Raw genomic sequence first — 13,788 nt, forward strand, 5'->3', positions numbered from 1 at the left:
AAAAAAAAAAAAAGCAAAGAAACAACAACCCAAACCAACAACAAAACAACCAAACACTGAGCAACTAATCAGCGTGCTTCCCTCTTTTCTATATGAGCTTGGGACAGCTGGGAAGGGATGTAGGCTGGCTAACCAGAACTGCCTGCATGCTACCTCAAAAAAGCATAGAAATGCAATGGGCAGAGGTCTTCTTGCTGCAGGGATGTGTTTTCTCCCCCATTGAACCCACTCTGCGATTTAACTGCAGATACAAAGAAAAAGAGCAGTAAAGCACAACAGGGAGAAGGCATCTTGCTTCACGTGCAGAGCTGGAGCTTTGCCTTTTTCCCCTGCAATTCTGTCCCCGTGCTGGAAACTGCACAGCTCTGGGCTGCTGCAGCCGTCTCAGGTCAGTTATTGTCAGATAAACCTCAAAGCAAGAAAATATTACAGAATAAACCTCAGAACCGTAAAGCAGAGCTGCAGTCAGGGAGAAAATCTGCCTCACCACCTCTGCAGCACTGGGGCAGAGTTAGGATGGTCGCAGTGCTCTGCAACCCCTTAAGCTGCTGCTGTCACTTTCACCTGTAGGTCTGGTTGGAAATTTCCCATGCTCGTAACAATTTAATCTTGCACAAGGAAAAACCCTTAAATGTTCATTTGCTGCTGAGGCACGCTGCCACATTTCCTGGTTGCAGGCAGCATTAAAACTTCCAGACTGGTTGAAACTGCAGGACACGAGCGAGCAGAAACGATGCAGGAAATGGAGAGCAGAAGGATGAAAATCATTCCTTTAACCCCAAGGGCAAACTAAGGCACAAGGAGTGTTGTCAGGGTTTTAGTTTTTTTGTGTGTGTGCTGGAGTGTTTTAAGGTTAAATGTGTCAAAGCGCCGCTGAATTGGGCCATCCCCTGTGGAGCACATGAAAGCTGCCCATGGGATGTGTAGGAGGAGGGGAGCTGGGTTCAACCACCCTATAGGGCTGGATCAGGCCCAGAGGAGATGGTCTGCTGACCTACGGGGCACTGCAGAGCTATCATCTGTCGTTGCCCTGGAGCATGAGGATCTTCAATGCTGGCTGCAAAGGAATACTCCGTGCAGAAAGGCAAGAGCTGCTGAAGTCTGTCCTGTCCCAGAATACAAAGGAGAATGGGGCTTTTTCATAGGATCATAGAATCATTGGAAGGTTGGAAAAGAACTCTAATATTCTGAATCCAACCCCACCCCTCCATGTCCACTGACCACGTCCCTCAGTGCCACATCTCCACGGTCCTTGAACACCTCCAGGGACGGTGACTCCACCACCTCCTGTACAGCTTATGCCAATGTATCACCACTCTTTTGAAGAAGAAGGTTTTCCTAACATCCAACCCGAACCTCCCTGGTGCAGCCTGAAGCCATTACCTCTCATATTATTATTTCCTAGAGATGATCAAAAACTCAAAGACACCGTTTCCATTGATGCCTCAAGGAGCTACCCATACATACTCCTCAATTTGACACAAATAACCTTCGAGTTATCCCCCCAGGGTACAAAGGGGAGTCATGGAATCATAAGGCTTGGAAAAGATCACCACGGCCAACCATCAACCCATCCCCACCATGCCTGCTAATCAAGTCCCTAAAAGCAGGAAAGGGTTAATGCTGCAGCTCAGCGGGTGCAATCAAAGCAGCCCCAGCAAAGGCAATGGGTCTGTGTCCATTTTTCCGAGTGAGCTCAGCCCTTTCTCCCTGGGTAATCAGGTGGAAGTGAGCAGAGCTGGAATAAGCACCACATCTCATCACACATCCATGGTTCCGCCCATGGGGACGTGGGATGGGACAGGAGGTGGAGGAGAACTGTCTGGACCCGAGTATGAAGCAGGTCAATGAAAACCCACTGCTGAGCCACAGATGAAGGCTCAGGTGTGAAGACACCAGCAAATAAATTCTTTCCATGCGCATCCCATCACACCACTGGCTCCCTATAGGCTGAAACCTGAACACAGGTAGGGAAGAGAAATGGGAGCAAATCATAGGGACTTGTGAGGAGGAAGAGGGACTCTATATGATCACAGAATTGTGGAATGGCAGAGGTTGGAGGCACCTCTGGATCCATCTGGCTCATCCCTGCCCCAGCAGGAACACCCAGAGCATCACCACGACACTCACCCAGCCCTTACTGCATCCTTCTCATTCCCCACGCACCAGCCTGCTTGGACCAAGCCAGGAAAGGGATTTTGGCACCTCTGAACCGGCCGAAAACATCTGATAATGATTCTATAAGTATGAACAGATTTATAGAATGCACCCATTCTTAGCATCATCATCATACCCCAGCACAAACACTATCTAAATCTCCTCTCGGGATCAGATCCAAAGCCTTCTTAAAGCATCAATGCTTTGTTATTAATCTGTGCAGCAACAGGGCATGGCAGAGCTGGATTTATTTCTTCCTTTTTTGTGGCTTTTTTTGAGGTAGAATCAAAGACAACATTTATCTCAGGGATACAGCTGAGCTTCACCACGTCTGCTCTGCACCCACTTCGTGGGGAGGGGAGACCAACATGGCCCTTCACAAAGGAGACACCAGTACACAGACTGGAGATCATTACCTCCTACCTCTACCAGCCCCAAATCCTCCTTATCCCAGAGCCACGCAGCACCTTAGAAGAGAAACCTGCCCAAATTCATGCTCTTCCCAATGAGATGAAGCTGCAGAGCCTCTAGAGAAATCTCTGCACCTGCTGCAGGCTGAGTCCATCCCAATCCCTTTCCATGGTCCCAGCACCTTAACTCTTCCATCCCCTCATCCCATCAGAAACCTTGGGGAAGGGGTTTTCTAGGGGGCAATCCCAAGGGATGGGGAAGATAGGAGCAGCTCTTCCCTTGTCCCACCACCTCAATTCTTCCATAATCCAATGGGGAAGGGGTTCCCTGGAGGATGATCCCAAGGGATGAGGGGCAGCAGGGAGATGGGAGCAGCCCACAGAGCACCGTCCTGGCTGGATGCAGCAAGAAAGTGAGCTGTAGGATTTAACAGCATCTCCCTGCCCCTGCAAACAGTGCCCTGCTCTCATCTCCTCTTGCTGTCTGCCAGCTCTCCCCGGCACCCAGGCAGTGGCATAATGGGAATTGGCAATAATTAATTGGTAATATATACATGGCAATAAACCCAAGTGCTGTGCGTGCATCCCAGGCTCAGCTGGCAGTGACCAGTGCAGGAGGCGAGGGGTGCAGGCACAGAGACACTCCTAATGGGACGCTCAATTGAAAAGCACCAGGCTGGTGTTTTCAGCTCTGAAATAATGTTTTCAGGGCAGGAAAAAAAGGGAGAAAGTGGTAATGCCTCCTGTCACAGGGACAAGGGAAAGCCAGGCTCACATCCCTGCTTGGGAATCTGCAGAAACATCACTTTTCTCCATCCCTGTGTTACCCTGAGGGCAGGAGCTCCCTATCTCACTTTAACTTTCTAAAAGCCATTGGGTTTGTCCCAAAAATTCAGAACAAAGAAGAACTCTGAAACCTCCCAGCTTTCCCCTCCCGTGCTCTGTGGCTGATGCTGCTCTCCACGAGGCCTCGCTGCTGAAAGTTTCACTTCAGCTCAGCTGCACTGGGAGCAGCTGAAGGGTTTTAACCATTCAGGGCCTGATTTGCACAACCCCAGTCTGCAGCATCCCCAAAATCTCAGCCTCTTTCTCTTACTTCTTCGAGCCAAGGGCAGCACCATGTTTAAAGCAAAGCAGTGCAGGGGTGCATGCATTTCCCCTTCCCCCCAACCCCAATAAAACCCTTCTTCACCCCTCCCCATACAGCTGTCCCCCCTTCCACCGTCCCCAAAGCCACAAGTGCCCCGAGCATCCCAAAGGAAACGGTGCCATCCCAAATCGGATAGCTACATCCTAAAGGGAGCAAGCTATCCCGAAAGGCTGCAGTCCCACCCTCCCCGGACACAGCACGCAGTCACAGCCTCGGGGTTGAAGAAAAAGCCAGGGAGAAACCCTTCCATCTGTCATCCCGAGGTTCCTCGGTACCTTCGAGCTGCCGGAGCTCCGATATCCCACCGCTGCGCTGCAGCCGCTCCCGGAGCTCCGATGCCCGCAGCGCTCCGGCCCCAAGCGCCGCCCCGACGGGGAGGGCAGCGCCGCGCCTGCGTGGGGCCGGGAGATGGGAACGGAGGTGGAGGTGGAGAGGGATACCCGGGATATAGGGGGCTGGGTTGGGAGATGAGAGTGTTGGCAGTCGGTCGGAGGAAGGGTGCATCCGGCGGTGGTTCAGGGGTTGCGCTGGAAGTAGGGAATGGAAGTGGTTGTGGGTGGGAAAGGTGGGAATTGAGGGCGTTGGGGATTGGGAGATAGGGGATGGGAATTGGGGTGGGGGTTAGGGAGCTGGGAGTGGATAGCAGTAGGGGTGTGAGAGTGGGTATTATGAATCTGTGGGGGAGAAGTGGGGGCCTGGAGTGGGAACTGGGTGACTAGGAGTGGGAATTGGGGAGCTGGGGGCTGGAAATTGGGGTGGGAGTTAAGGGGCTGGGAGTAACAGTAGGGGTGTAGAAGTGGATATTGTAAGTCTAGGGGTGAGAAGTGGGAGCCTGGATTGGGAACTAGGGGAATGGGAGTGGGAATTTGGATTGGGAACTGGGAGGGATGGGAGTGGGAATTTGGGATCTGGGGGGTGAAAACTGGGTGTTGAGGTGGGAATTGTGGGGCTGGGAGCAGCAATAGGGGTCTGGGAGTAGATATGAGTCTCAAGGAACATAGGGGGACTAGAAGTGAGAATTGGGGGACTAGGGGTGGGAACTGGGGAGCTGGGGGTGGGAATTGGGGTGGGGGCTAGGAGGCTGGGAGTAGCAATAGGGGTGTAGGAGTGGATATTTTGGGTCTAGGGGTGAGGAGTGGAAGCCTGGATTGGGAACTGGGGGGAATGGAGGTCGAAATTTGGGATCTGGGGGTGAGAACCGGAGGTTGAGGTGGGAAGTGTGGGACTGGGAGCAGCATTGGGGTTTGGGAGTAGATATAAGTCTCAGGGGGAGCCAAAGGGTTTGGAGTGGAAACTGGAAGTTGGGGGGATGGGAATTGGGGGAATCAGGGTGGGAGCTGAGAGGTGAGGATTGGGAGGATGGAGGTGGAATTGAAGGTCTGGGGGAGAGAACTGGGAGTGGGAGTTGGGAGAATTGGATAGGAACTGGGGGGCTGAGAGTATCAGTTTGGGGGCTGGGAGAAGATACTGGGAGTTGGCTTGAGAATTGGGGGAGTAGGAGTGGGAATAGAGAAGAAGTAGGGTGGGAATTGGAGGTCTGGGGGTGAGAACTGGGATGGGGTCAGTATTTGGTGGCTAGAGTGGAAATTGGGGGACTAGAAACGGGAATTGGGGGACTAGGAATAGGAATTGGGGATGGAATTGGGTAATTGGGGAGCTAGGAGTGGGAAATGGGGGTGTGGAGGTGGGAATTAGGTGAATTAGGGGAATTGGAATAGGAATTGAGGACTGAATTTGGGAAGTAGGGGGATAAGGGTGGGAATTGGGGGGAATTGTTACGAGAACTTGGGGGATGGAGTTGGCACCAGGCACTGACACCAACCCCTAGGTTCTCCTCAGTGCCTTAGGGCATCACCTGTGGAGGGGTGAGCAATCAGGGTGCAAGATTTGGATAAGAATCTTCCCAAAAGAGCCATATTTTTCAGAACCCAAATCCATTCCCTTTCTCTGGTTTGCAAGAGGGAAACTGAAGCATGGAGGAGGGGGCAGGTGCTTGGCCCCGTGTGCAATGGGGCTGGGGTGGCACGGTGGAAAACGCGTGCTCTCGCCATGCAAATATACCTAAAAACGGGCTTTTGTTTTGTAACTTTTGTCACATATTCAAATCATGCACTATTTGTGTTGGGACTATTTTAGTTCGTTTGCCAGAGTGTCGTTCCAGGAATGCAATGTTTTCCCTGGCAGAAAAAGCCTTTGTTCGTGTTTTCCTCCTCCTTATGTGTTTTCCTCTCTGCTCGCAGGCCTGGGGGCTGCTGTGGTGTGGTTGTGCTCAAAACCAGGTCAGTGCAATGACCCCATTCCATGGTTTTTTTCTTTTTCTTTTTCTTTCTTTTTTTCCCCTCACCCCAATAAAAATATATTAAAAAAAAAAAAGGAGGGGGGGAAAAATCATATTGGGAACCCATGATGGAAAACTCCAGCAGCAAAAGGCAAAGTCAAAGAACAAAACAAATACAAAAGGTGAAATCTCAGTTTGTGAAGGTTTTTAAGGGGGAAGGAGGAAAGGAGGACAGACCCTATGCAGGTCTCCAACCCCAAGCCTCAAATCTTTAGTAATGGCCCCAAAACAGGGCAGGGAGAGAAGCTCATTCTAGTTTATGTGCTTTAATCGGCATCCATCAACGTTAATTGATTGATGACACTCCAATAATTATGTTAATACCTCGGTATTAATTAGTGATGGGTGATAAACACATCGTTCATCCCAACAGTATGCATGTCTGCTGCCCTGCTGCCTTTTGTAGTCTTCCGTAGTGGCAATAGAAGCCAAGAGACATTTTTATCTGTTTGATGCCAAATGGAATCATAGGATGGTTTGGGTTATTGTAGTTATAGGGGTTCTAGGGTTTAGGTTAAGGGGTCATTGGGTTGGGGACAAGCTGGGGTCAAGGATATGGGGAGAGGGGCATTGATGGGAGTTTATCACTCCCAGTGGGGACAGGGGATACTGCAGTGGGCAAAGGGAAGGAATGAAAAAGCAGTGAGGAAAAAAAAAAGAAGAGACAAGTCAGCAACTGGAGCCTGATGTTATTCTAAATTATGTGCATATAATTGATACCAACATGTGGTGGTTCATCATTGGGATGCATAAGGCTGCGGTGATGGGGACGACATGAAGGGTGGGCAATGGGGGAGAATGAAATACTGAGGCTTTAAGAGCGGATCCTATATATAAAGTTGGAATAAAGGAAAAAATGTGCCATAAGTAGAAATAAGGAAAAAAATGAAGTGCTGGCAAATTGTGATTCCTTCCCCATGCCTGTCCCCACTGCAGGAGCCTGGTGAGGGTGAGCAAAGCTTCTGCCCCTTTTTGAAGATGCCGGCCAATGAACCCGACTGATGCATCATAGAATCATATCATAGAATCATAGAATGGCCTGGGTTGAAAAGGAGCACAATGATCATCTAGTTTCAACCCCCCTGCTACGCGCAGGGTCGCCAACCAACCACCAGACCAGGTTGTACCCAACCAATGAACCCAACCAATGAACCCAACTGTTGTACCCAACCGTTGAATCCAACCCAGTTCCTTTGGCTGTGCTTGAATTGAACAGCATTTTTCTGACTTTTACAAAGTCGCTCAGCCCCGTTACAGCCTCTGGAATACCAGTAATGTATTCTCTCCTTTTCCTCTCCACATGATTGCAGCATAATCTCCTCCTCACTTGATTTATTTAAGCGGGCCTTCAGATGCTCCAGTAATGGGAGTCATTTAGGTCCCTCTGCAGATATGTATTTATTTATTGCTGTTCATTTAAGCTGCAGAGCCAGTTGGCAGGAGAGAGGCAAGGCTGGGGTCACAAGGATGTTAAATTATTTGCTGTCAAAAATAGCTGGTAGAGGAAGTTAAATTCAGCAAGGTCGTTCAAGGTCATGGCCAATCACTGGTGGGAGGAGAAGGGCATTAATTAGCTGCTTTATTTATGGGGGTCATTGTGACCAGTTGGTAACAAAGGGAAGTGACAGCAGCTCCTCCTGATTTTGGCAGAAGCAGCTCCTGAGTGAGAAGCCAAACTGCTGTCCTTGACCATGATGGGGGAAGTTTGGGCTATAATTCAGTGATGTGTCTCCCATGAATAAGTGCTCAGTAGGGTTCAGAGGGCAGGTGAGTATTTTGGTCACTCACACAGACAGGTCCTTGCCCAGGATTCTGTCACCTCTTTTGGTAGCCAGTCCAGCTGCTGTGTATCCTTTCTGTTAAATCTAGTATTTCAGTGGAACTTCACCAACATCTTTGTCCAGAAGTTAGACCTTGAGATGCTTTTTCTCTTAGAATCATTAAATCATCAAGATTGGAAAAGACCTCTAAGATCAACAACTCCAACCATTAACCCATCCTCACCATGCCCACTGACCACATCCCTCAGTGCCACATCTCCACACTTATGGAACACCTCCAGGGACGGTGACTCCACCACCTCCCTGGGCAGCCCGTGCCAATGTGTTCCCACTCTTTCTGAGAATAAATGTTTCCTAATACCCAACCCGAACTTCCCCTGGTGCAACTTGAGGCCATCACCTCTCCTCCTATCGCTGTTCTCTGGGAGCAGAGGCCAATTCCCACCTTGCTGCAACCTCCTTGTGGGCAGTTTTAAACACAGCACTGGAGGTGTGGCCTCACCAATGCCACGTACAGAGGGGAGATCAGTTCCTGCTTTTGCTAGCTGATACAAGCTAGGATGCTATTGAACCTACTGGCCACCTGGGCACGCCGCTGGCTCGTGGTCAGACACCTGTGAACCAACACCTCCAGATCCTTTTCCTCCATCCAACTTTCAGCCACTCTGTTCCATGCCTGTAGCATTGCCTGGTGTTGTTGTGGACAAAGTGCAGGACCCAGCATTTGCACTTGTTGAATTTCATCCCACTGGCTTCAGCCCAGTGATCTAGCCTAGTTTAAGAGCTCTGATAAAGATCAAAATTCTCCTCCCTTTCCATTTTCCCCCATCATATATAAACTAAGGTAGGAAAAGCAGCTACTAAAGTAGGCAGACATGCCCAGGTGTGACTGGGGGCCAACCAGTCTCGTGGGTTGTTGCATGGCCTTCCACAGAGAAGCATCTCTACCAAAATAGCCAGGTTTTAATGACAGCAATGTCCTTTCCATCCAAAGATCCCTATCAAAAAAAATCGTCATCAAAAGCCCATTTTTTCCCCCTATTCTTTCTGCATAAAATGAAAGCTGGATACCGTAACACATGGAAAACCTTGCTGAAAGCCACTCTGCTTCACTGCTGAACACACTGGCCGTGGCTCCTGCATGTGGCAGAGCGGATGCATCTGGCTGGCAAACAGCTCATGCTAATTGATAGCTCTGCTGGGAAATCCATACCGTTAAATTCTGCACTTAATTGTCTGTATCTGCGTTTCCTTCTACCCAGCCACAAATCAAGGAGCTTTGCAGCGGGCCGCCTGGTGTTCAGCAAGATAAAAGCTAGACAGCAAGAAGCTTGCTTGCAAAGGGATGAAAATATGAAGTTGTGATTGACCTGAAAGAGTGGCAATACACTGGCACCAGCATCTGGGGCAATCTGCATGTGTGGGGATGAAATGAGGGCAAGTGCCCCAGCTGAACCCCAGCTGAATGGAACTCCCAGTCATAGAATCATGGAATCATAGAATGGCCTGGGTTGAAAAGGAGCACAATGACCACCTAGTTCCAATCCCCTGCTATGTGCAGGATCACAAACCAGCAGCCCAGGCTGCCCAGAGACACATCCAGCCTGGCTTTGAATGCCTGCAGGGATGGGGCATCCACATCTCCTTGGGCAACCTGTTCCAGTGCTTCACCACCCTCCATGTGAGGCTCACACAGAGGAGGGATGCTTCTTTGCACCAATGTCCCTGCTGTACACCACCTCCTAAAAAAGAGAGATAACAACTGTGACTGCCAGGCTCCTTATGTTCCTGAACAGATCCAAATTGTTCCTGAAACTCTTCTGGTGTGTCAGAGTCAGGTTGGGGTCAGTCAGCAATGATGCCAATGCCGTGGTACTTCAAGCTCCCACCTTGCCAGGGTTTCTCATGGCACAAGAAGCAGGGCTGTGGCTCTGGGAAGCCAATGCCACCTCTTGGCCACAAACCTGCAGGACTTGGGTCATCTATCTGCGATAAGACCTTAAAGCTCTCTGCAACTCCCTGAAAGGAAGTTGTAGTGAGGTGTGAGTTGGTCTCCTCTTTCAGATAACAGCAATGAGAGGTAATGGACTCAAGTTGCACCAGGGGAGGTTCAAGTTGGATATTAGGAAACATTTCTTTTCAGAAAGAGTGGTGATGCATTGGCACAGGCTGCCCAGGGAGGTGGTGGAGTCACCATCCATGGAGGTGTTCAAGAACCATGGAGATGTGGCACTGGTCAGTGGGCATGGTGGGATGGGTTGATGGTTGGACTTGATGGTCTCAATCATGTTTTCCAACTTTAATGATTCCGTGACTTTAAGACACCAGGGCTCAGCTGCTTTGGATGCAGCCCTGCATGAAGCAGACCAGCATTGCAGGAGCAGTTCAGGAGATGAACTGTATTTTTCTTTGGGGTTTTCCATCAGACAGTTTGGAAAACAACAGGTTGCCAGCCAGCCCACGTTCCTTGGAGCAGAGAAGAAGAAAAGGAGCAAACAGCACCACTGACCTCTCAGCTGCTTTTTATTTCTGGCAGATCAGGAGCAGCCTGCACAAATGCTGACTCCAAACAGTTCTGCCAAGAGCTCTTTAGACAATTTTTCTGCTGATTCTCCACCTTGGAGACAAAAAAAAACCCTACAATGGTTGTGTGGTTTTTGTGTTGGCTTTTTTTTTCCCTCTTCCACCATCCCTGCTTTCAGCTCTCATCAAACATCTGAGGATCAGAGATGTCTGATTTCCAGTGCCCAAGAGGGATGATGGAGACAGAGCCACTGGGCTCAGCGATAGGATGAGAGGTAATGGCCTCACGTTGCACCACGGCAGGTTTAGGTTGGATATTAGGCAAAATTTCTTCTCCAAAAGAGTGGTAATGCATTGGCACAGGCTGCCCAGGGGAGGTGGTGGAGTCACTGTACATGGAGGTATTCAAGAAGTGTGTGGATGTGGCACTGAGGGACACGGTCAGTGGGCGTGGTGAGGATGAGTTAATTAGACTTGGTGATCGTAGAGATCTTTTCCAACCTTAATGATTCTACGATTCTGTGATACCACTTCTGGGTTGTCCTCCTTGAGTTTTGAAGTGACCAGCTCTGGGAACACGGAGCAAGAACGTGTGGGACACATAGAATGCCCCTGAGTAAGTCCTTGCTCCTGTGTTTGTAGAGCAGAGCTCCTGCATGAAGGCAGGGCTGAAGATGACTCCGATGATTCTCTGCAAGACAAGACACTGAGTAGCCAAAAGGCTCCAAAAGGACCGATTTCCCCAGAGATTTATTAATTTAGTTCAATATAATTCTGACTGAGCTACTTCCCACACCTGAGAGGACCTGCAGGTTGGCCATCACATCTGTTGCAATTCAAAGGAAAAGAATTCAGAGGAGACAAGGACAACTTATCATAGAATCATGGAATATCCCAAGTTGGAAGGGACCCATAAAGATCATTGAGTCCAACTCCTGGCTCCCCATTGAACCACCCAAAAATCTGACCACAAATAATAACTTGCCACAGTGGCAAGTGTTCCCACAGTCCTTTCACCCTCCTGTAACAGAAGCCATCACAGTGACTCCACGAGGACTCATCTATAGAGATTTTCCCCACCGTTCCCCACCGTTTCCCAGGCAGATGTTTTCATGCTACCAGCTGTTCTCCTTTCATATGAACCACTTCTGGGACACTTCAGAGAATCATAGAATCATTAAAGTTGGAATGACTGCTAAGATCATCTAGTCCAACCGTCAACACATCCCCACCAAGGCCAGTAAACCATGCCTCTCAATGCCACATCCACCCTTTTCTTGAACACATCCACGGATGGTGACTCCACTACCTCCCTGGGCAGCCTGTTCCAATGTGTTACCACTCTTTCTGAGAAGAAATTCATCCTAATATCCAACCTGAGCCTCCCCTGGTGCAACTTAAGGGCATTACCTGTTGTCCTGTCAGCTCTTGTCCTGGAGGCTCTTAAGGTACGTCCCTCTACCATTGTCTGTCAGCCTAACCTTCACCCTAAAGTCAGTGTTTAGTGACTCCAGTCCTCATGCTGAGTCCTGCACTTGGTGAGGAAGCCAGCTCCAAGCTCTCAGATTACACAGCTCGGAGAATCTTGCTTGGGTCTTAATTAGAGAGGTCACCTCTACGTCCCAGCTTCATCAGCTTAGCTTCAATCAGTAGACAAGCATAAAACTATTAGCACAATCAAGATTTATTTGCTGCAGTACAATCTGGCTGGAAAGATGGAGCTGAGGGTGTGGGAAAAACAGCGATGGGATTCTTTGTGTAAAGCTCAGCAGTAGGGCACTGCTCAGCATCGTTGTCTAACCCCTGAACTGGTTTGAGATTCCACCTGAGCCCCTCAGATACCATAGAATCATAGAATCACAGAATGGTTTGGGTTGGAGGAGACCTTAAAGCCCACCCAGTTCCACCCCCTCCCATGGGCTGGCTGCCCCCCACCAGCCCAGGCTCCCAGGGCCCATCCAGCCTGGCCTTGGGCAGCTCCAGGGATGGGGCACCCACAGCTCTCTGGGCAGCAGTGCCGGGGCCTCAGCATCCTCTGAGCAAAGAATTTCCTCCCAACATCTAACCTAAATCTCCTCTCTTTTAGTTTAAGACCTTTCCCCCTTGTCATCACTTATCTATCCTTGCAAAAGTTGGTCTCCCTCCATGCTTTTCTCTTGCAGTGTTCAGTGATTGGCTTCTGCCCATTCCACCTTGCCTTTTAGGGAAAAATACTGCTTCGTCACCAAAATGAGTGTCCAGTAGAAGATGTTCTCAAACACACTTTTTATGAGAGATCTTTGACACAGCAGTTTCTTAGAGCTGCCTGTTTGGGAAATGGGCTCAACCAGCATTTTAAGAGCTTTAACCATTTTATCACACATCGCATAGTGGGAAAAGCAGCAATTAGCCAATTAGGCTGCAGGTTCCCACCTGCATCATGGAGTCATAGAATCATTTGAGTTGGAAGGAACTCTTAAAGGCCATCTGGTCCATCTGCCTTGCAATGAACACAGACACCCATGGCTCCATCAGGTCCTCAGAACCCATCCAGCCTGACTCTGGATGTCTGCAGGGATGGGGCACCACCAGCTCTCTTGGCAATCCGTGCCAGTGCCTCACTACTCTTAATGCAAAGAACTTTTTCTTTATATCTGGCCATCAGCAAACCTCTCTGTATTAGCTATAATTTCAAAAAACCTTCACATTTTCTCAGCCCTTCATATAGCTTTCCCACCTCCTCTTCACAACTTGACTGCATTAGTCAAGTAAATGAATAATGATGTGGCTTCTGAGCAGCCTGTGGTGCTGCCAGAAAGCTGTTGCCTCATTAAATCTGTGCCACTTTCTCTCACACAGGGATGCACGTCTTGGCTGCTGGGCAGCATACAGGAGGTGAGAATTTGGGTCTTTTTTGGGTTTCAGGCTCTTTAAAGGAGACAACATTGCTCTTTCTGCAGTCAGAGCAATGGGAGGGAAGTGGGAACCCTCTGATCCTACAAAAAACCACAACTGTTAACTGGGATTTTTAGGCAAAAAGGTATCACCTGCTCCCAGATAACACTTCCTGTTTGCAGTGCGGAAGGAAGAGCGCTCACTCCAACTCTCCCCCAACTCTGCAACCCTAAAGGCTCGTGCTGCAATTAAACCTGATCTCATTAACGAAGCGCCGCCAGACCTAGCTAGGATTTGGAGAGGAGATGCAGGGAGAAGACAGGTGCTGCAAGAAGTGGCAGGGCTGATTCACAGCTTGGCTCTCTTCCTCTGAATCAGCATGAAAAGAATTAATATCCCAGGCTGGCTACAGGGACAGCAGCCAGCGAGCTAATTATACGGTCCTCCTTTAATCCGTGTTCCTCCTCATTTTTTAATAACTCAAGTGATCTCATTGATTTGCCAGTTGAGAAGGAAGGGCTGTATTAATTAGCCAACTAGTGCATTGTGCAAAGC

This window comes from Meleagris gallopavo, chromosome 1 (genome assembly GCF_000146605.3).
Source record: "Meleagris gallopavo isolate NT-WF06-2002-E0010 breed Aviagen turkey brand Nicholas breeding stock chromosome 1, Turkey_5.1, whole genome shotgun sequence".
NCBI classification, from domain to species: domain Eukaryota; kingdom Metazoa; phylum Chordata; class Aves; order Galliformes; family Phasianidae; genus Meleagris; species Meleagris gallopavo.